This window comes from Manis javanica, chromosome 10 (assembly GCF_040802235.1).
Source record: "Manis javanica isolate MJ-LG chromosome 10, MJ_LKY, whole genome shotgun sequence".
Classification (NCBI taxonomy): Eukaryota; Metazoa; Chordata; class Mammalia; order Pholidota; family Manidae; genus Manis; species Manis javanica.
In genome coordinates this window covers 92,886,178-92,908,637 of record NC_133165.1, presented here as the reverse complement: position 1 = coordinate 92,908,637, position 22,460 = coordinate 92,886,178, and positions in this window count along the sequence as shown.

The following is a 22,460-nucleotide window of genomic DNA, read 5'->3' as shown; positions in this document are numbered from 1 at the left end:
GTGGTCTCTCTGCCATTTTTTGTATTCTTTTTCAGGCCTGACCAAAAAACAAACAAACAAAAAACAATAGCAATAGACTTGCTGTGAAGAAAGAAAGGTATTTACAATACACATTAGAATGTAAGTTTTAACAAAAGACTGAAAAGACAAGCAACAGACTGGGAGAAAATATTTGCAAAGACATCTAATAAAAGACTGTTACTTAAAATATGCAAAGAACTCTTAAAACTCAACAATAAGAAAATAAACAACCTGATTTAAAAATGGGCAGAAAGACCTAAACAGCCAGCCACACCAAAAAAGTTATACAAATAGTAAGTAAGCATATGAAAGGGCACACAACATCGTCACAAGTATCATCAGGAAATTGCAAATCTTGCAAATCCAAACAACAATGAGATTTCACTACATTCTTATTAAAACAGCCCAAATCTGCAACATTGACAACATCAAACGCTGGTGAGGATGTGGAGCAATAGGAACTCTCATTCATTGCTGGTGAGATTGCAAAGTGATTCAGTAACTCTGTAAGACAGTTTGACATTTTTTTGCCAAACTAAACATACTCTTACCATATGACCCAGAAATTGTACTTCTTGGTATTTACCCAAATAAAATGAAAAATTTTTTCCATGTGAAAGCCTGCACATGGATATTTATAGCAGCTCTATTTATAATTTCAAAACCTTGGAAACATTCAAGATGTCCAGACAATGGAATGTTATTCAGTGCTAAACAGAAATGAGCTGTCAAGCCATAAAAAGACATGGAGGAAACTTAAATGTACATTACTAACTGAAAGAAGCCAAACTGAAAGAGCTACATACTACATGATTCCAAGTACATGACATTCTGGAAAAGGCAAAACCATGGACATAGTAAAAAGATCAGGGGTTGTGGAGGAAGGGATAAATAGGCCGGCAACAAGAATTTTGGGGACAGTGAAATGTCTGTATGATATTAATGTAGTGGATATGTCATTATACATTTGTTCAAACCAATAGAATGTTCACCATCAAGGGTGAGCCTTAATATAAACATAAAAAATGGGCTTTGGGTGATAATGCCTTGTCTGGGTAGGTTTGTGGATCGTAACAAAGATACCTGTCTGGGGGATGTTGATAATGGAGTGAGCCATGCCTGTCTGTGTCAGCGCAGAAGGTACATGGGAAATCTCTGTACTGTGCACTCAATTTTGCTCTTACCTTAAAACTGCTCTAAACATTAAATCTATTTTAAAAAATGCAAGTAGCATGGATTTTTAAGGTACCTTCAAATGGAAGCTCTTTGACCTTATGAAGGGGATCATGACTGCATCCTGGGAAGACTAGCATTCAGCTCCATAGAGGAGAGAGGAAAGCAAACATGGTGGCATGGCCAGACTCCAGCAGCTGTGAGGAGCACTTTGCCAAGGCTTCTCTATGAGGACTGTGCAGCCTCAGTCTGCTGAAAGCCAGGTAGTCAGCAGGCTAACTGTCCTGGCCCTGCCTCATGCCTGCATCTGCTCTGCCAACAAGATTAAAGAAGGAAAGTGGAGAGGGATGCTTCTCACTCTGAGTCTGTGAAAGGACTTCCTAGCAGAAATCCCCCTCTCTAATCAGAGCTGGGCAGTCTCAAGGCCGGCCTGATGGGGAGGACGGCTCAACAGCAGCTGAAGCTGTTTCCCAGAACATCTGCTGTAGCAGTAGGAGTCTCCTCCCCTGCTGCTACTGTGCCTCTCCCTTGCTGGCTAGACAAGGAGAAGGGTATATTGAGTGGCTTTGGCTAATAATTATGGTGATGACCAACATATAATGATTGCATACACTGTGCCAGGCAGAATGCTGAGTGTTTTACATGCATTATGTATATGCCAGGCACTGTTCTCAGAGCTTTAGACATGTCATACTAATTTAATCCTGATGAGAATCTAATGAGATGGTATTATCTTTCTTGTTCCACAGATGAGGAAACTAAGGCTTAGGGAAACAGAGTCACTTGCCCAATCTCACCTAGCTGCTAAGTGACATGTAATCAAACTCAAGGACAGCATATTCCAGAATAGTCTTTTAATCATAGTTGTGCAGAGTTGATCCATTATTGTGTTTTATTTATCTCTAAAATATTTTCTAAAAATTAAATGTATATGAAAATTCATTACAGGAAAATGCGAATCCATGCTTTTTCTTCCATGATCTTAGTGTTCCCTATGTTTTTGGCTAATGAGAGCTAGCATAACAGACTTGTCTTGCCAATGGGTTTCAGCCCCAGACAAGTTCACTATGGATTCAATGTGACTAAAGAAATGACAGTAAAATGTTCTTGGGGTGAATGGGTTATACCCAATTTTACTTCCACTGTGGCAGGTCAATCACTAGAATTCCATTCACTCAGAGCAAGTCAGCATGCAGCAAGCCAGTCTCTGCCTCTGGGCCTCTCTGCCCACACAGCTGTCTCAGTCTCTGTCCTCAGAGCTGCCACCACTCCAGTCTTGTCTCTGCTCTTGGGAAGCCTTGCAGCCATGACACCGTGTTGCCCAGAGCACTGAGTGGGGCTCTTTATACAGAGTCAGTAACAATGTATCGTCTGCATGTGTGCAGTGAGCTAGCCCACCAGGGCCAGGTGAGAATCCTGGCCACAGGAACCTTCACTTTATCTACAGACTGTACCATACACTTAGTCTCTTAGGTGACTGCATCCCACAGTGACAGTGATTGTTAATGTTCAGAAAAGAAAGCATAAGGCAAGTTTGAAGAGGGACAAGAGAGGTAGGGTGTCTATTCAAAGGCACTTTACAGGTTGCTGTAATCTTGGCAAGTTTGCTCTGTCTAGGAACTAGCCTCTGAGTCTGTAGAAACCTGATGTGGTCAGTCCAGTGGGAGGCTTAACCTCTCTGGGATGGGCTCCTGGAGACTACAGTAGGAACTAGAACACCAGTTTATCATTATGCAATGAGAATTATAACTGTCAAGGGCACCAGGACCTCTCATCTTTGGGTTAGAATACACTCTCCTTGTGGAAGTACTCTACAGAAAGTCAAATCATAATTAAGTCATTAGAGGAGTATGGGATCAGACTAAGGGAATTTTTTCTGGGATGCAAGTATTTCAAGTTTATTAAGAGCTGAATACATTCAACTGCATTTTACGGAGACATCTCCCACCCAGGAGCAGATAGCTTCAATCTTTGGCCTCAAGTAAAAAATTGGCCAGTGTAATGTCTACCCAGGCAGACCTTGCCCATATGAAGTATCTGGATGTGAGTAACAGAGAAGTCTAAAACAAGACAGATGTTTATTTCTAATTCAAGTAAAAGTCTGGACTGATGGTGGTTCCAAAGCTGGCATAATATTCCATTGGGCCTGTCTTGCCCTGAGGGTTCCAGCCGCAGGCAAGTTTACTATGGATTCAGTGAGATTGAGAAATGATAGTGGACTGTTCTTGGGGCAAAAGGGTTTATACCCAGCTTTGTTCTCCCAGTGGTAGGTTGAGCACTAGAATCCTGTCTGCATCCAGCAGTCTGCAGGTCTGTAATCCACCTCTGTCTTTGCCTCCTCGCAGAGCACTGGGCTGAGCTCTTTATATAGTGACTCAGTCCAATAACAGCTTATTGCCCATAGGTGTGGAAGCATTAGCCCAGTGGTAGGCCAATTATATCATCAAATAGCTTAGGGTCAGGTGAGGATCCTGGCCATAGGAACTTCCATTTTACCCACAGTGCTCTTTATAAAGGGATCCATGTTCCCTTTATATCTTGGTACTTTGCCCCAGTAGTCTTGACTTTATTGTCCAAGATAGTGGTGTTTGTGTTTCAGAGAAACAGCAAAGAATATTGTCTTTCGGCCCCAGATGAGTTTGCTATGGATTCAATGTGACCAAAGAAAAAGAGCAAAATGTTCTTGGGGAGATAGGGTTATACCCAACTTTATTTCCAGGTGGTAGGTCAGTCACTAAAATCCCATTCACTCACAGTGAGTCTGCATGCAGCAAGCTGGTCTCTGCCTCTGGGTCCCTCTGTCCACACAGCTGTCCTCTGGGCCTCTGTCTCTGCTCTGCTCTCCTGCAGCCTTGCAGCTGTGCCCCCATGTCACCCAGAGCACTGGGTGGAGCTCTTTATATAGAGTCAGTAGCAACATATTGCCCACACGTGTGTAGTGAGCTAGTTGACCACAGCCAGGTGAGAATCCTGGCCACAGGAACTTTCATTTTATTCACGTGTATAGAGTGATTTGAGAGGGAGGGTTGAGAGGCCTAAAATTTGAGGCCATAAGTCCACATAAGCTCAGACAGAAAGTGGATGAGATTTCTGAGTGGATGAGATTTTATGATTGACCTGCTACTGTGGAAATAAAGTTGCGTATAACCCTTTCACCCCAAGAACCTTCTACTGTCATTTCCTTGGTCACACTGAATCCATAGTGAACTTGCACAGGGCTGAAGCCCATTGACAAGACAATACAATTGCCAGAATGTTCCTTCTAAAATACTAGAGCACTCTGGATAATAGTCTCCATGGTCAGGCCCAGGTTTGCCTTTCCAGCTGGGCCTCCTACCACTCTCCAATCTGTGCCCTAAAACGAGCCATACCAAATTACTAGCTATTGCTCAAGCTCACGTTTTCATTTCCTGCCTTTGTACTATTGCAAGGATTTTTCCTTTGTCCAGAGCACTCCCGATCCTGGCCAGATTGGACTCCATTTTTTTGCTTAGTCCTAGAGTCAGGCTACCCTTTTCTGATTTTCTCCAACCTCTTCTCTTTGGAAGAGGACATGGGACACTAGACATACCTTGATCTTAGTTCAATATCAGTACCCATTTCAGCTCACATAATTTTTTTCTACTGACCAATTGCATTTACATTTTGAACGCTCATTCTGCTTCTTGTTGGAAGCCTAAACTCAGGTAGATCAGAGTACTTCTTCCATCTTTTCTCTGCAGTTATAGCTAAAACCATATGATTTCCTTGGCTCATAGGGACCCAAAGTATTTGGGTTAGGGAGTGTGCTCTTGGCCATCATCTATTCTTGCTGACCTTCACTTGATGCCCATTATCTTTGCTCTTCCTTTGGTTGTCAGACCAGACAGGTAGCTGTACCATCACTCTCATTCCCATCTTTGCAGGCTCCTCAGATTTAGCAAAGTTGCCTGCTTTGGTGCCCTTCTTGGGAATGCAGACATGTATGTTCCCAGGCCACACTGGGCAATGGGAAATTTTAGGGTGCTAGGACTATGGTTTTCTGGGTCACTCTCAGAAACATGAGACCATTCTGTTAACTCGGTGAGGCTGTCTGAGGCCCAGTCCTCCTAGATACAGCAGGCTGATATTGCTTCTCTGAGGCTCTGCAAGAGACTGAAGTGCACATGTCTCCATTACTGGAGCTCTCAGTTTCATCCAGGAGTCCTGTATTCCCTCTTCCCCTGCACATGGGCCCTCTTTGTGACCCAGATGCATAGAAGGTCCCCTGTTTGTTCTGACTCTTCTTCCTCCCCACCCTCTTAGCAGATGCTCTTCAGCAGTCAGGGAGATGGGTGGGAAATGGAAGGGTCATGTGGGAAGCCTAGATCTAATCCCATCCTGTTGTCTGTCTGTCCTAACCTCCTTTCCTCCTAAGCTTTTGAAACTCAACAACTTTTACTGTTAGGCTTTTGAAACTCAACAACTGTTTTTGTGTTATAACAGCCTTTGGACAAAGAATCCCATAAAGCCAAAAAGGGCAAAAGCAAGGAGTTCTAAAGCAGAGAAGGTATCAATGTTTCCAAATATCATTATCCCACTGCAATTGTGTTCATCACATTATTTTAAAATAGACCATTTATTTTTCTGCTTCACTAGACTGGGAGCTTATATCTTTCCTTTATATTACTTTCTAAATGATGACATAACCCAGATGGAAGACCTGAGCAACAGCATGAGAGTTCAAAATGTAAATCAACTGAACAATAAAAATATATATGAGTTGAAATGTACATAGTGTCTAAGATCCAGGTATGTCTGGTGAATGACATAGTTACATAATTGATGCTAATAGCTTTAATTTTTCCATGACCTACCATGTGCCAGGTACAAGCCAATAATGAAACTTCTGGACAATCCTACAAGAATGGCATTATTTTCCTCATTTATATTTGAGGAGAGTAGCCAAGGCTCAGAGAAGTAACATCTTTTTGTCCCAGATTGAACAGCTGGTAAGCAGCAAATACAGAATTCTAGCCCAAGTCTGTTTTTATCCCCAAACCTAAATTTTTTCCTCTGATCACACTATGCAATCAATTTCATTAAACTTCTGAGGTGCGTATAGGGGCAAGCACCTCTGTGAATTATATATGTATATATATATGTATATATGTGCTTTCTAGGGAATTAAACACATTTTTCAACCTCCAGAATGCATTTTTTAAATATATTCTCTTGCTCTGCTATTAGAATTTTGGTGTTATTTTCTGTGAGGCCTATTGATCCATCTAATATTTATTGCCTCACTTATCAATAAAAAACAGGATGCAATGTCACCATTTTACACTTGGAATCTTACCACTTGCAGTCATGGTATATTTCAGCCAGATTATGTATTTATCATTTCAGCCATTTAGGCATTGGTGGGGATGAAGAAAAAAAAATGTGTGAGTTACATGGGGATGAATGTTTCCTTTATGATCTGCCTGGCAATATGGTGGCAGTATTTTTTACAAATACGATATGTAATTTTGTGTATATTCCAAGCACCTTGTTTGTATTTTCCCCTTGGGTTTGACTTTTTAGATGTCTAAAATGCTCTGAGGGGAGGGAGGGAATGCCCTTAAAAATTTTTATAAACAGGCATTGTCCCTGTATCCCAGGCAAATTCAATGCACCTTCTGTTGGATAATTGGAATCCAAGAAGCCACATAGAGTGTTTTAACAAAATGTGAATGAGCTGTATCTGTAATGGAAAGGCAGAAATTTGGAAACCCGAACTATTTATATGAGAGAGAGTGATTAAAAAGACACAACGAGAGATCGGAGTATATTGCCTCAGTTGTAGAATTTGTCATTCAACACAGTAAACATAGGTAAACATGAGTAAATCTTTCTAGAAGATTAGTCCTCCACCCCTTCTATTTCTGAGGTGGAGTCACTGTATTGTGCTGGTAGTGCATTTTCTTTTTTGCAGTGGTGATGTTAGTAAACTGACCATTACAGATGTGCTGTAAGAAAAGTACATCTCAGAGTGGTATTATTATTTTTTCTTTATAATTTTAGGTTAATTTGATAGGAGAGAGACATTGGGGCAGCTGTGACTAAGCCTCACATTACTTTTTTGTGTAATAATAGCCCCTTTTATAAAAGGCTGAGTGTGTGTGTATAAATGTATCTTTAGAACATTTGAGCTCCAAGGGCTTTATAAATGCAGTACCTTCATATCTGAGGCCAATATCCTGAACAGTGCCAAGAACTGAAGGGAAAGACCAAATGCCATGAAGCTAGGGGGACCAGGTGGCTGCGTTGGGCTGTGTAGTGTAAGAGGAAGAGAAAAATGCGGCTGGTGATTAAAAATGCTCTGAGCTTTTCATTTCCTCTCATGTTCATTTTTGAAACAATCACTTAATGAACATTCACTCATATGAACATGTAAGCATACCTCCCGCCCTCTCCTCTTTCCAGTCATACATTCCAATTTTCCGTTTTATTGACTGGTTGTCCAAAATTCTCAGGTCACTTTGTTGTTCCATGGGAGAGCAGTGGTTTTCAATCATTTTGGAGTCACATACCTCTGAGAAACCTATGAATTGGCATGATATTTCACCTAAGAAAAATTCTCAGGTACTCAGGATATTAGGGGTGCAATGGTCCCCAGAAATTCCTCAGTGGACCTCTGGTTAAGAATCACCATTCTCTAAGATCTCCTTTTTCCATTGATCTCTAATTCCATCCCACTGCTTCTTATTCTAAGAGGACATAATATCTTTCATTTGCAACTTGGCTAACTTATCTGTTTGTAATGTTGATGGATCAAAGATGTGCTGTTCCTTTCATATTGGGAAGTGGTGGAGGGACAAGAACAGGCAACGTGAGTTCCTCAAGCCCTACAGTCCCTTAGTAGGAGTCTTTCTCCTTTGTTATTCTGGAAGAGGTTTCTAGTGGGTTCTTCTTTCTACTGGCACACAATAGTAGAAAATGATTACTGAGTTGTTTTTCCAGGAATGGCAATAGATTTTGTATAAGACTATCTGTACTCATTAACATGGACCTTCTTGAATTCAAAGTACATTATTTGGAAGATAGCATCTCTATCAGATAGAGTCTTTGTTGGTAGAGCTGAACAAAGTTAACTAGTTTCCACAGGAATACTATCTGATTAGACAGCAGGCCTAGAACAAATGGAAAAAGCTAAATGTCCATGTTTTTCAAACTGAGAACTATCTTTAAAATATTGCAGATATTCAGGATTGTCTGTCCACCTACTCCAGTTTTAAAAATGCTGATTTATGAGGCTAACATCCTATTCTCAGAGACTGTTCTTCAGTCGCCTGTCATAAATGAAGAAGAGTTCTTGTGCTAGGCAGAATATTGGTCCCTCAAAGACATCCATATCCTAATCTCCCAGTAATATTACATGATCAGAGGGATTTTGCGAATGTGGTAGACTTTAAGGACATTGAAAAAGGGAGATTATCCAGCTGGGCGCAATATAATTATCTGAATCCTGACAGTTGGAGAATCTTCCCAGGCTAAGGTCAGAGACAGAGGTGTGGTAACAGAAGCAGGGCCCCAGAAATGCTGGATCCCTGGCTCTGAAGATGGAAGAAGAACAGGCAAGCCAAAGATGGGGTAAACTCTCAAAGCTGAAAAGGCAAGAAAAGGAATTCTTCCCCAAAGCCCCCAGATAGGAGCCCAGCCTGGCTGACACCTTGATTTTAGCCCATTGAAACCTGTATCAGACTTCTGACCTCTAGAACTCTAAGATTAAAAAATTGACATTGTTTTAACCCATTAAAATTGTGGTAATTTGTTGACAGCAGTAAAAGAAAACGAATACAGTTCTGTTGTTAATCTACAAGATAATTTAAAAATGTATTGTTAACATTAATGTGCAAAAGTTAGAAAGTTTTACGTAATTCATGACCCCTGAAAAGATACCTGTGGGTCCTCCAAGGGTCCTTAGGTCTCAGAGTAAGAAACACTGCTATATTTAAATATTCAAGTAGGAAATGTTTTTCATCTGTGCTTTTGTTAGGTGGATTTGTAATTTGCTTAATTTGTTTCTTCAGGTTTGGTGGGCTTATTTTGTGAAATAAATCTCTTTGTCCATGAGCTGAGCCACTTTTCCTTATATTGTTTAAAGATCTCATCTCTCAACACTCAGATTGCCAACAGTAGCCTATAAATGATACTTCATGACCTTTAGTAACACATTCTATAGTCGCTAGAAGCTGTTCATTATTTTTTTGCATAATTCAAAGTCATCCTGTGCAGTATTAAAATAGCAGATTGGCTATTTTTTTCTTAGTAATGCCACGAACTGTAACCATTATCTCTTAGAATATTTCATTGTATCATATTGGGAAATACATATCTCATTCAGACAATATTGTTTTCCTCCTGTGTAAGTTTATTCGTAAATTGATTTTAAAAAATGGGGGTGGGGAGAGAAAGAGAGAATAGGTTAAGAAAAGATATCTTAAGAGTTCATCTCTTTCTTCAGGCAGGAACATATCTAAGGGATTCTGAACAGATAAAAATATCTATCCTAGCAATGAGAATGGAATTTTTCCCTCTAAGGGAGCCCTCAGTATATTTGTCACCTCATTTGCATGAATAATTTACATTGGTTTCCATGAACCTTTCCTAGGTCTCTATTCCTCATATAACCTTTGACTTAACAAAACCTCTCTCTCTTTCCCTTCTTCCCCCTCTATTTATTATTCATTCAATTCATATTAGAAGTCTCTCAGGGAATGGTCCTGTGCAAAGTATAATGAGAATCTCTGAGAAATAAAGTGTACAGAATTACTCCAAAGAATCTAAGGGAAGGTTAAATGATTATACAAGAAATGTTTGTAAAATATCATACAATAAAGTATGAGTTCATAGATAATAATAGATAAATGTGGGCAATTAGGGTGGAGGTATGAGTTTCTGTTGAGTATCTATTATATGGCAGGCCCCTTGTGAATGCTGTCTTTTTAAATCCTCAAAACCTTTTGAAAGAGATTTTTATTCCCATTTATGTAATTATAGAATATTAATATTTCAGCTCACTGAAAATCTGAGCTGACTCAGATTCATGGTTATCTCACTGGGCCACACTGTCTTTGATGTCCAGTCATGAAAGAAAGCACTCCCTGCGGATTGAAAATGTTACCAGAGGATGAGGTGACTGCTAGAGTCACTTACCACCCATCTGCTATGTGCCAGGAACCTGCTAGGTCTATTCTATTTTAAGCATGAGAAAACTAAAGCATAGACAGGTTAAGTAACTTGCCCAAAGGCACACTTTGAATAAGTGGTAGAACCAGGCTATGAACCCAGTAATATGATTCCCCACACAACACTGCCTCCTTGGCATTGTGCTGGGTATTGGGGATGGGGATGTGATGCTGAGTAGGAAAGATGGTCTTTACACTCCTCTCAGAATAACATGAAGAGAGAACCATTTAACAGATGTACCACAAAGTGTGATAATTATTTTGACAGGGGAAGTAGGATGCTGTGGGGACACAGGAAAGGGTTTTAAACCTAAACAAGAAAAAAAATAAAGAATGTTTTCCCAAGGAAATCAGAGTCAACCCAAACCTGAAGGATGATAGAAGATAGCCCTGTGAAAAGGACACAACATGTGTGACTAGTCAACAGAATCTCGGCCCCTACTTTAACTCAGTTCAGAAATAAGCCAACTGCTTTTATAATCCTCTTCCACTAGATATCCACTTGGTTCACTCCTTAACTTCATTCAAGTCGTAACTTAGATGTCACCTTCTCATCCAGGTCTTTCCTAACCACCTTATTTAAAATTCCACCACAACCTGACTATGTCACACTGTATTCCAGATGCCCTGCAGCCACCTGGCCATGTGGTGGGTAGGCGCTTTTCACAAGGGTGTTCTTTATCTCCCTGAAGTCCACAAACTTAATGTAGAACTTTCTCCAACTTGGTATGGAACAGAGGATCTTAGTTTTTGTCTCCAACCATCACCTGCACATTTTCAGTTCCATTTTCTTCTCTTGAAAAAATCTTGCTTCTACATCTCTGCCTGGTCAGTCTTCTGAAGCTCACCCTTGGAATAGACATTCCTGGGCCATGGTATTTGTTATGCCAAAATTTAACAATGCTTATTCTTGTTTTTACTTAACTAATAAGACCTTTGGTTTTGGTTGGTTGAAATGTATCAATCTAAGAGTGTGCTATCAAAAATATTTGGCATAGTAAAGCTACCAAATATATCCTGTTTTGTCTAAGTTGACAGCTTCTATTACAGCCTCAGTCTAGTTTACTTTACAAACATAGACTTACGGTTGGTACTTCACTTGTCCTTTTATATCCAGGCGGAGGAATTGAAGCAGAGAACGCAAAGCCTATGTGCAAACAATTCATGATTGCAAAGGAATCTAAAGACCTTAGAGACAAGATTTCATTTGATTGGAGAGAAATAAAGAGAAAGAAAGGATGAATATAATGAGTATATTAGTTGCCTGACTAGGAAACTACAAAATAAGGCAAGTAAGTACTCCTTTACCCTTCCGATCTGGAGGTTTCAAAAAGATCTGAAAGGTTGTTGCTGCTAAGGTGAAAAGATTTTGGTTATGGTTACTATCTGACTTTTGGAGATAGTTTGTAGAATCACTGGTAAGCTGGATCAACTCTGTCCGTAAGGTATCATTATGGTTATTATGTCAGCAGAAGAATAACATACCAGAAATCAAAACTGGAAAGATAACCATGATGTAACATCTAGTCTCTGATTGCGTGATGTGACCTGGGCTTCTATACAGTGGCAGCTGTACCTAGAATAGGCTAAGAAGGCTGAGGTCAGAATAGCAACCTGCTCCCCGCTACCTATCTCCCTGTTAACCTCACTCTAGCTCTTGGATACAAAGCAAGCTTGATTTAAAATTTATCCAGTTTCAGAGGCATCAACTTAAGGTTCCTTTTAGGTGGTCTCTCTTGTTTTCCAATATTCATTCAGAAAAAAGCAGAAGATCCATTTATGAGTCTATTAACCAATAAATTCAGCTGTTTTCCTTTGTATTTAAGTAGAAAATTAACATGAATTCCTGAAGGCCAAATACATAATTCTGAACAAAATATTGAAGAGGGTTTCAGGTTTCATAACTGTTGAATTTCAGGATAATAGTTTCCATGTGTTTTCACTGATGAATCAACCTATAGTCACTTCATAGTTTCATTAAGAACATTTTTTCTTTTCACAGTTTTGTGTTTCTATTACATATGTGTTTTTCCTCATCCCACATAAAATTGTTTATTTCCTAAGAGAATTCATGAATGAGAAAGAAGGCAGGCCAGAGCAATGAAGTGTTGAGCAGAGACTCAGTTGGGCCAAGTCCCAAGGTTCTTCGCACATGAAGGGATAACAAGGGTGGGGTAACCACATGGCAGGAGCAAATAGTGACTGAGTCATGTAGGGAATAGTGCTCCACATGGATCGGAAGATCTTGGCAAACTGGTGAGGGTTTGCCTGCAAGTCTTTTCTGAGGTCACTGGGATGCCTGAACCACTCCCTCCAGACATACAAAAATAGGACAGCTAGTGACTCAACATTTAAGACTCTACCTTTGGACTCATAGGCCTCACTGCCCCAGAAAGATCATTTCATGAACTGTTTGTGGTGCAAAAGAAGACATGTAAAAAAATCTGAATAGTATAGGGTATCTTCTAGAGTCAGTTAAGTAATTCAGTATATATGTATAGACCACCCATTATGTCTTGGCCATGGTATTTTCTGGGAATTGGAGATAGAGTTATGGGCCCCTGCTCCAGGGAGCTTACATTCTAGTGGTGGGTAGGGAATGGTGAAGACAGGCATTCAGCAGGCAAGCCAGTAAGCAAATAAGATGATTTCTGATGGTAATGTTTTACCAAGGAATAGACAGAGAGTGGTGAGGGTGAAGTAGAGGTGGAGCATTTGAGGCAGGGGGAACAGAATATGTAAAGACAGAGGGACAGACAAGGGTGGCTTCCATCCTTTCTTCATTGGCCTCAAAGAGTTTCTGGGAACATGGCAGAGGTTCTGACATCACCAGAGTCAGGGCCCTCCAGTCAATTGGCGTCTCTACTAGAGGGAAATATGAGGCCCCTAGGCAATGTGACTTGAACTTAAGGGCAAAGAAGGTCATTAAACAGAATGGTAATTAGCCTGTGTGTTCTTTGCCATTTTGCTATTTCACCTTCCCTCTCAAGCCTCTGTTCACTTTCTGAAAAATCTCATCTTTAGGGGCAGCTGCATACACAGTCCTCAGGGAAATGCTGAATATAAAGTATCCAAGGAATGTACATAGATAACTGTCAGAAACGATACCATACTCACACTGGGTTTAGTTTAGTACAGATGCTGCACTATGCGATGATGAGCTTTAGTACATGAAGCCCATGATTCTCAACTGGGGTGATTCCTCCTCACCCCAAAGGGTGTGTTTGGCAATGTTTGGAGACAACTTTGATTGTCACAGCTTGGGAGATAGGGCATCTAGTAAGTGGCAGCCAGAGATACCACTAACTTATGACAATGCGCAGAACAGTTCTCCACAACAAAGGATTATCTGATCCTGCATTAAACAATGAATGAAAGTTTTTTCATTGAATTAGTGAATGCTCCATACCATTCTTCAAAGTGGTCAGGCTACAGCATGGGTCAGGAGGTTCTAGAGAGGCTAATCTTCTAGACCCCTTATTGAGGTTCAAATTCCAGCTCTACATTTTACTGAATGTGTGACTAAATGTGTGAGAGACCTTGGACCAACTGTTTTATGTTCTGTATTTATTTCTTTATCTGTATACTGGAGATACTACAAGTTCCTACCTCATAAAACTATTCTGAAGAAGAGGTGAGGCCGTGCATCTGATTATTAGCAGGGTCTGGCATACAGTGATCACTCAATAAATGTTAAATATTATCTTTTTCTGCTGCAGTAGCCTGGTTTCTGGAAATGTGACTCGCAGATATCAAAAGAATAGGGTGGACGTCACTTAGATCAGCATACTTCCTCAAATTCAATTGCACCCCTTCACTCATTAGCCAATATGTGCCAGGCATTCTGCTGGGGATATGGAGATGGGTGATAAATATGGAGTGGATAGACATTGTGGAAGTTTTCTCTTTGGTACAGCAACATAATAACCCCAGAGCAAATAGAAATATTTGTGTTTCATTTGAAAATAGAACTGATATTATAAAGATGCACTAAAGCATTTCATCTATTTCAAATGTGCATGGGTCACTGTAGACCTATCTGTCTGGTTCCTTCTGAGGGCCATGAAGCTGACCTTAAGTATTATTCAAGCTGAGTTTGAATTATCTTTGTATCTGCTACAAGCTTTATTACACAGCTTCTGGAGACAAATATCTCAGTAAATGTATTAGGGTTCATCAGAAAAAACAGAACCAACAGGCTGTGTGTATATATAAGAAATTTGTTTTAAGGAATTGGCTTCCATGCTTATGGAGGTTAGTATGAAATCTGTGGAGTGGGCTGACAGGCTGGAGAACCAGGAATGGCCAATGATACAGATGAAGTCCAAAAGCTGTCTTCTGGCAGAATTCCCTCTTGCTTAAGAGAGGTTAGTCTTTTGTTCTATTCAGGCCTTCAGCTGTCTGGATGAGGCCCACTATTATGAAGGGCAATGTGCCACTTAAAATCCACCCATTTTAAAGTTCATTTTATCTAAAGACCTCTCACAGAAACATCTGGAATAATGTTTGACCACATAACTCGGCATCATGGTCCAGCCAAGTTGACACATAAAACTACTCATCACAGTAAGAAAATGTGGTCACCTACTGGTCAAGGAAGATTATTTTGAAACTGGCTTAGTTCAGAAGCAGTGCTCCCTCTGAAGCATCCCTGGCAGAGGTATACTTAAGAGTTACTAGCCAAGTGGTAAGACTTGCCTTTCAATTGCATGTGTTATCTGGCAAACTTTCATAACAAAGAGCAATAACTTCCTTTTTCTAGAACAGTTGCGAGGCTCTGGTTTTCTTACTGATGGATCAAGATCCTAACCTTTTATTAATATCATCCTTTGTGACATTTTTTATGTGATTTTGTCATAGCTAGAAAAGAACAAACCTTCTCCATGTTTGGGATATTTTTCTTAGATTCCTGCCGTCTTTTCAAAGCTTATTGATATGGATAAGTCGAAGCCCCAATGCCATCTACATCTGAACCTCCTACTCCCTTAGAGTAGTTATTTAAGAAGCTGAACTCTTACAGGAAAATTCTCTGAGGAAATTGAGCAGAAATATGAAAAGTAAATTGTCATTGATTTATAATCAAATTTATTCCTCCTTAATAAATTTTGTTTTAGAAGCTGCCAAATCCAGCCACATCATCCTGTTGCTCCTGCAATGTAGATATAAATGCGCTTCCCCTTCCAGGGACTGACTCCTTGCCGGGAACTCCCACCATGCACTGCCATCTGTTCACCTCTCAGGAGCTTGAACTCATTCCCTTTTCTAAATTAACACTAGAACATATTTTCCAAATGCCAGTCCTTTGGCTAGTCTTTTAGGCTACAGCTAAATCCAACCTAATTCCAAGTATCAGGATCCATCCACTGTTCTCTAGGAAGAAACAGCAACAAAACAAGGAAACCAAATCTGTCTGCATGTGTGGCCTGAATCAGCTACTTAAAAACTGTGTGTATCCCAAATTTTCAAGTGTGTATCCCAAATAGGATATCTGAATCTACTTAGATTATTTGATATCAGATTTGAACTGAAGGACCCTTAGGAGGCAAATGCTTTTTTTATTCTCCTTTTCTTGAACTGCTAGTGCATCATCTGGCACATGAGGCCTCAGCTCAAGTCTTTTGCGTGGGAAATTCCCAGATCATAGTCATTTCTTTATTTTTCTTACTATTTGGCCCTTGGGTGGAATTAGCCACTTATTGTTTGTTGGAAACATCTTATGAATACCTCTTTGGAAATTAGAAAAGACAGGATTCAAGGAGGAAAGGAAAATGGAGGGAAAACCCAACTTTTCCCATGTATTTTGGGGATGCTGTGCAGATAAAGGGTCAAAAGGAAAGACGTGTGGTTATAGGAGGGAACTTTGAGAAAACCTAATTGTATTCCTGCTGGGGCTGCTGTAGCAAAGTACCACAGCATGGTTGGCTTAAACAATAGAAATGCACTGCATTGCAGATCTGGAGGCTAGAGTCCAAGATGAAGGTGTGAACAGGGTTGGTTCCTTCTGAGGGCCATGAAGTGGTCCCATGCCTGTCTCCTACTTTCTAAGGATTTGCTGGCAATCTTTGGCATTCCTTGGCTTGTTGATACATCACTCTGATTCCTGCCTTCATGTTCACATGGCCTTCTCCCTGTGTGCATGTCTGTCTCTGTGTCCAAATTTTCATCTTTTATAAGAACACAGTCATATTGGATGAGGGCCCAACTTAATGACTTCATCTTAGTTTGATCATCTGCAAATACCTTATTTCCAAATAAGGTCACATTCACATGTACTGGGTGTTAGGACTTCAATTTATCTTTTTGGGGAAAATAATTCAGTTATTGGCTGAAGGATTGGCTGGAGCTGGAAAAGCCCATTGTCTTATGCATCAAACTTGAATATGGAGGAGGTCTCAGGCTAGTTAGTTGTTTGTATATATTGCAACGTGAATGTTTTTGTTGCTTAGCATTACCATCAAACCACCAATGCATAGGCTGTTCTCTTCAACAGGCCTTACTGTGTGTTGTTTTGTTTTATAAAACTATTTTTATTACTTTGTTGCTATCAGTGTAATTTTTCTCTAAGAGAATGTCTAGATACATTTTTGTAAAAGTTTAACAAAGTGAAACTTTCCATTTCTCCATGAGAAATTAATACAAATCTTGTAGTACTTAGGAATGTAGACAATAGAAACTGCTTTTGGGTCCTCACTAGCAATTTTTTTAGGATTCTTTCACTCACAGATCCCCATCCCCCTCCCATGCACATATCCACACAATCTTAAAGCATATACACGCAGGCATACACATGCAAAGACAGAACGTCACACACATGCACACGTATATGTATACACACAGAGAGACAGTATAGTTTCCCAAAAGAAGTCCTAAACTTGGTCCCAGACTTGAGTATCTACACAAGGTATTGGTTTTAATTCTTATTTTATGTCAGTACTCCCTTCATATTCCTCTTGTTTATTTTTTTAATTACTTTCCACTAACAGATGACTATCTATTAGATGCCCAAACTGGCTGTTGGCCAGCAGCAGAGCAAAAAGATAAGCTGCTACTGGTTTCCCCCAGAGAAAACTGCTTTATCTCAGGGAGCTGAACTCCCAGGTGGAGTTGAGTAAACTCGGGGTTGCAATACAGTTGAGGCATAAAGTTCACCACCAACGTTAAACAGCCAACCCAGTTCTGCTTTTTCATTGTGCTCTAAACTGATGGAACTGAGCAATATAAACAAAGGTGATGCAATGGCTTCAGGAGAAAAAGGGCCTTGTTGTCTTGATAACTCATGAGAGAACTGCTACCTTAGTTAGCATCTTTATGTGCAGAATACAGTTTTGTTTATTTGCCCTCAAAGTCTCCTGGGAAATAAAGGCTGAAAAGGGAAAAGCCATGTGGAAATTATAAGAGAGAAATGATTTAGTGCCTGCCAGGTCAATGGATTCATGGACTTAGAGAGTTAGGAAGACCTTTTTGAGAGCAACCAGTTCAACCCTTTTGCTTTCTTAGGTAAGGAAGCAAACATGGGTAAATGAAATGGCATGTATGGTTTAAGGCAAAGTTTAGGGACTTTGGGTCCAAGTCTCTAATTTTAAAATGAAGCTACTAATATGTAGGTTATAGGTTGTTCTAGGGTTTAAATATATGAGCTCTGTCTGAGTTTCTAATGTGTCACTGTAAGTTATCTTTCCTCCTTTGACCAGGATCGCTCAGCTAATTGGTCCTAGAGAAGGGACTATATAGACATCATTTCTTAGTTTGGTCTTTATCTTTGTCCATCCTCTCTTCAGCATTTGGAGGACAGGATTCCCCAAATGAATGAACTCCATGGATAAACTAAAAGCCTTGTTTCAGATAGTTGTTTACAACAGTCCAGCCAACAACTTTTACCAGAGCTGCTAACTTTTCCAGGCCTCTCCAGAGTGTGCCTTGTCAAAAATTGTGTGAGACGCAGCCCAATAAGGGCGGGAAGGGGAGGCCAGGAGTCTCCAAACACACACACGCGCTATTGAACTTTTTAGCGCTTGGACAGACAGAGTTGTGAGACACCCAAGCGCTTTCTTCATTTGTGTATCTACAGATTCAGGATCTCATTTAGGACCCAAATTCAGAGGAGTGGATCAGTGTTCTGGGTTTTCTCAGTGGTGTTTACCTAATAAATTCATTAGCAACTGCAGGCTTATCTGAATCACAATCTCTATTTTTACAACTTGACCTTACTGAGGAGCCACACACAGTGGCTTTTTGGAGGAGAATGGAGACACATGACACAGGAGTCGTGGTGTTTGAGCATAAGGACTTTGTCGTCGATGCTCTGCTGCTTGGCATCTCTTCATTAAGATTGGAGATCAAAGGATATGCTTAAATTACATGTGAAAATAGGAGATGAAACTAGCAACCCCTAACTCATCTCTAAGCACTAGAGAACAAATGATTTTTAAGTGTCAGTGGTGGGCTGCTAAGCGAAGGCTGCGTTGTGGCCTGTTCACTTTCACAGTGACATTCCACTGAAGTTCAGACCAAGTAGAGTTGATATGTTTCTGGAAACTTCTCAGGAAGGATAGGAATCTTGCCCCACGATGTTCACAAAATGAGGCCAGATAATTTTTCCCACTCCACTTCAGAATGAGGAATCCAAAGGCACTAGGGCAATGGCAGTTGTTAGCCATCCCAGGCCACCACTCAGTGGCTGTCGTGCCCATCAAACCCCAAGGATGCAGAGGAAATCGTTCAGTGGTTCCTTATTGAAGAAATGCGTATGGAAGAAGCTAATTATCAAGACAGGTACCATTGATTTAGATGACTCATGCCAACCTTGGCCCACTGGGCAATATAGCTTTATTTATGGTACCCTGTTACATTCCATCTTCCAGATCCAGACACTAAAGGAAACAAACCAAGATCACTAACAAAGCCAAGGAAATTATTGATTTCATTTGAATTTTTCAAATGTTTTACTCTAAAGTTATGGAGGAGTAAGTTGGCCTCTTCTGTCATTGGAAATGAAGATATTCGCATTTCCATTGTAGGGCTGTTATGGGGGTTATTTTGTCAATACATGCTATGGACAGTGCCTATTGATAGTAAGTGATCAATAAATATTGGCTTTTTAAATTATTAATATTATCATATTTGAGTTTTTTTTTGGAATAGCTTTTCATTCTCTTTGTAAATTGTCATATACACAAACATATAATCTTACTTATATGCGTACATGTTATCTTATACACATATTTATGTGCTACTTAGGGAAGTCTTGTGTTTTTTCCTTATGTTTAGCTTCAATTTGCCTTTCTCTTCTCCTTTGAGCCCCTCTGCATCCTCCCCTGCCATGTAACTACTTAAGTGACCTGATACATGTTTATACATTTCTCCCCATGCTCGTAGAATCATATATACTTACACATATCTATGGGGGAGGTTCAGTTATTGTTTGTTTTATGAGCATTAATAATGCACATTTTCTGTGTCTTGTTCTTCTTATTTTTTCCCCTTGATGTGAAACTGTACACAAATCCCAGAGAAGTGGCTCTTCAGCTATAATTCATTCTTCAGAATGGTTGCATAATAATCCATGGTGTGGATGAGCTGCCATCTATTTAGACTTTCTCAGTGATTAGCATGTACTTTGATCCCTGTCCCTCTCTGATTCTCTTGCTATTATAAACACTGTAACATTAAGTGTCTTTTACACATGCCCTTGTGCACTGGTGTTCTGACAGGTGCCAAGGAGAGAGACTGCAGCATTGAATGGCACATATATGTTTAATTAAAAAAAATTTTTTTAAACAGTTTTAACAGTTACATTTTCCTCAGCAATGTATGTGCACCCATTACTCCATATATACCTATCAACAATAGAGGTTATCGATTGTTTGAATTTTGCCAGCCTGATGGGTACAGAAAACCCACATCGTTGTTACTTTAATTTGCATTTCCCTGACTATAATTTAATATGAGCCTATTTTCATTTGCTTTTTGGCCATTTTTGGGTTTGCTCCTCTGTGAATTTCCTAATTCTTTATTCATTTTTCCATGAGTTTGTCTGTTTTTGTTGATTTGTAAAAACAAAACCAAAAATCTGTTGTCATCTATGGTACAAATATTTCTAAACCTAGTATGTGTTTATTGACCTTGTTATAGAATACTTCTTTTGCCAAGAATTTTAAATTTGTATATGATAAAATATGTCTATCTTTTTTTATAGCTCTGCATTTGGTTAAGAAATGCATTGCTCAAAAAAGTCTCCTTTCACCTGAAGATTCTACATATATGTACATACAATGTGCTAGATTTTCTTGAAAGTATTTTTTACAGCCATTTTAAATCAAAAGGCATTTATTTTTTGTACATGGCATAAGATTGGGGTTCAGCTATTTTAAAGATGCAGTTGAATAATGGCTATAACTGGTTAAATACACATACGAATGTGTGTGCACATATATATATATATGTATTTCCATATATGTTTGTGTGTATCTATATCCTTATATGTTGGGTATGTATGGTGTGTATATGTATAAATATATATATATGTATTTATATCCATATATGTATATATTTATCCATATATTTTTTATATATCCTCACATATATGTATGTGTGTATATATGCATATATTCATCTATGTGAGGTATATATACAATTACTGATTCTCTGTATAGCTTCACTGACTTCTACCATGACCCATATACCCCAACAACCATTTGATTCAGGAGTCAAAAAGAAATTTGAGTTGGTTGTGGAAGGGAAGACAGCTCTTTTCAAGTTCCCATTTATTCAATCAAGTCCCCATTGATCCAAAAATCTTCCCTTTCAAACAGTTTGATCCTGTATCCCCACACTCTCTTCTCAAAATGAATCACAGTCTTTTTGTGTGGATGGCTCTCTTCTACTATTTACTACTATTTGCATTAGAGATATTTCTGTGTATCCAGTTAGGCTCTAAAGATTCCATGCATCTCCTGCCCATTTACTCTTTCTATGGAAAATAGCTAGAGAAGCAGTGGGCTATCAAGTTGACAGTCAGAGAAGATAAGAAAGGGTTAATATATCCATTTTTGTTTTCATAATTTCTTTCACACCAATATCCTGATTGGCATCTTGGTACCTGAGGCCCTGTTTGAATTATAGTTACGTTAGAATTTGAATATCAGCTGTGGAGATGTGCCAGCAACCATTATGTCAGTAAAATTATAGAATTATATCCAAGCATTTTAGAAAGCACAAATTAGACATACTTAGACACATTTCCTTATTAGCCAGGTTCATTTTAACTTGAATTCCATTCAAAATCACCAGGAAAAAAAGCAAGACATAACAATTTAATTATTTAATCTAAAATGTGATAGGCAATAATGATTCTCCTTTATCCTAAAACAATCCATCTCATCCTTTTAAGTGACTAAAAGGCAATACTTCTTTATGAGTTTTTCTGCGGATGACCTTTTTAGAAAGTCTCAGGTAAAGCTCTAAGTCAGTCCACTCCTCCTTCCCTTCACTGCTTTAAAAGAAATATTGGAAAAGTGTCATTTCCACAAATGAAGTCCTGACTCAATGCTAAAATATTTTAAGAATGGAATTGTACGTGCAGAGTGCCTAACCCAAGACAACCTCATAGCTCTAGGACAATTTTTTTTTTCTGGTATTACTCCCTGTGAAATTTTATTATATAAAACATATCCTTTTCCTTTTCTTTTCTGTACTTAAATAAGAAAATAGGTTTGCTTCTCATCACAGAAACTTACAGGATCACAGGATCTTAGACTTGTAAGGGACATTATAAATCAGCCTACTTTTAAACTCTTGCTAAATGCCTCCCACCTTTATTTTTTTTAAAGGTGCTCGTTGATTTAAGGGAAGGGAAGGTTCTGTGAATGCCTGACCTCTGTTTCATACCCTACTTCTCTCTTCCTTTGAACTTTGCTTCCATGGGTTTGCCAGGAGGACTTTCCGGGGGTAGGGTTTTGTGTCTGAACACGTATGAGAATCTGCTTGTGCCCTGTGCTCTTGCAGGAGGTGATTTCTGAGGGGATTTTTGCTTCAAGGAGGGGAAGGAAGAGTGGAATGCATTTTTTCTTACTCAGC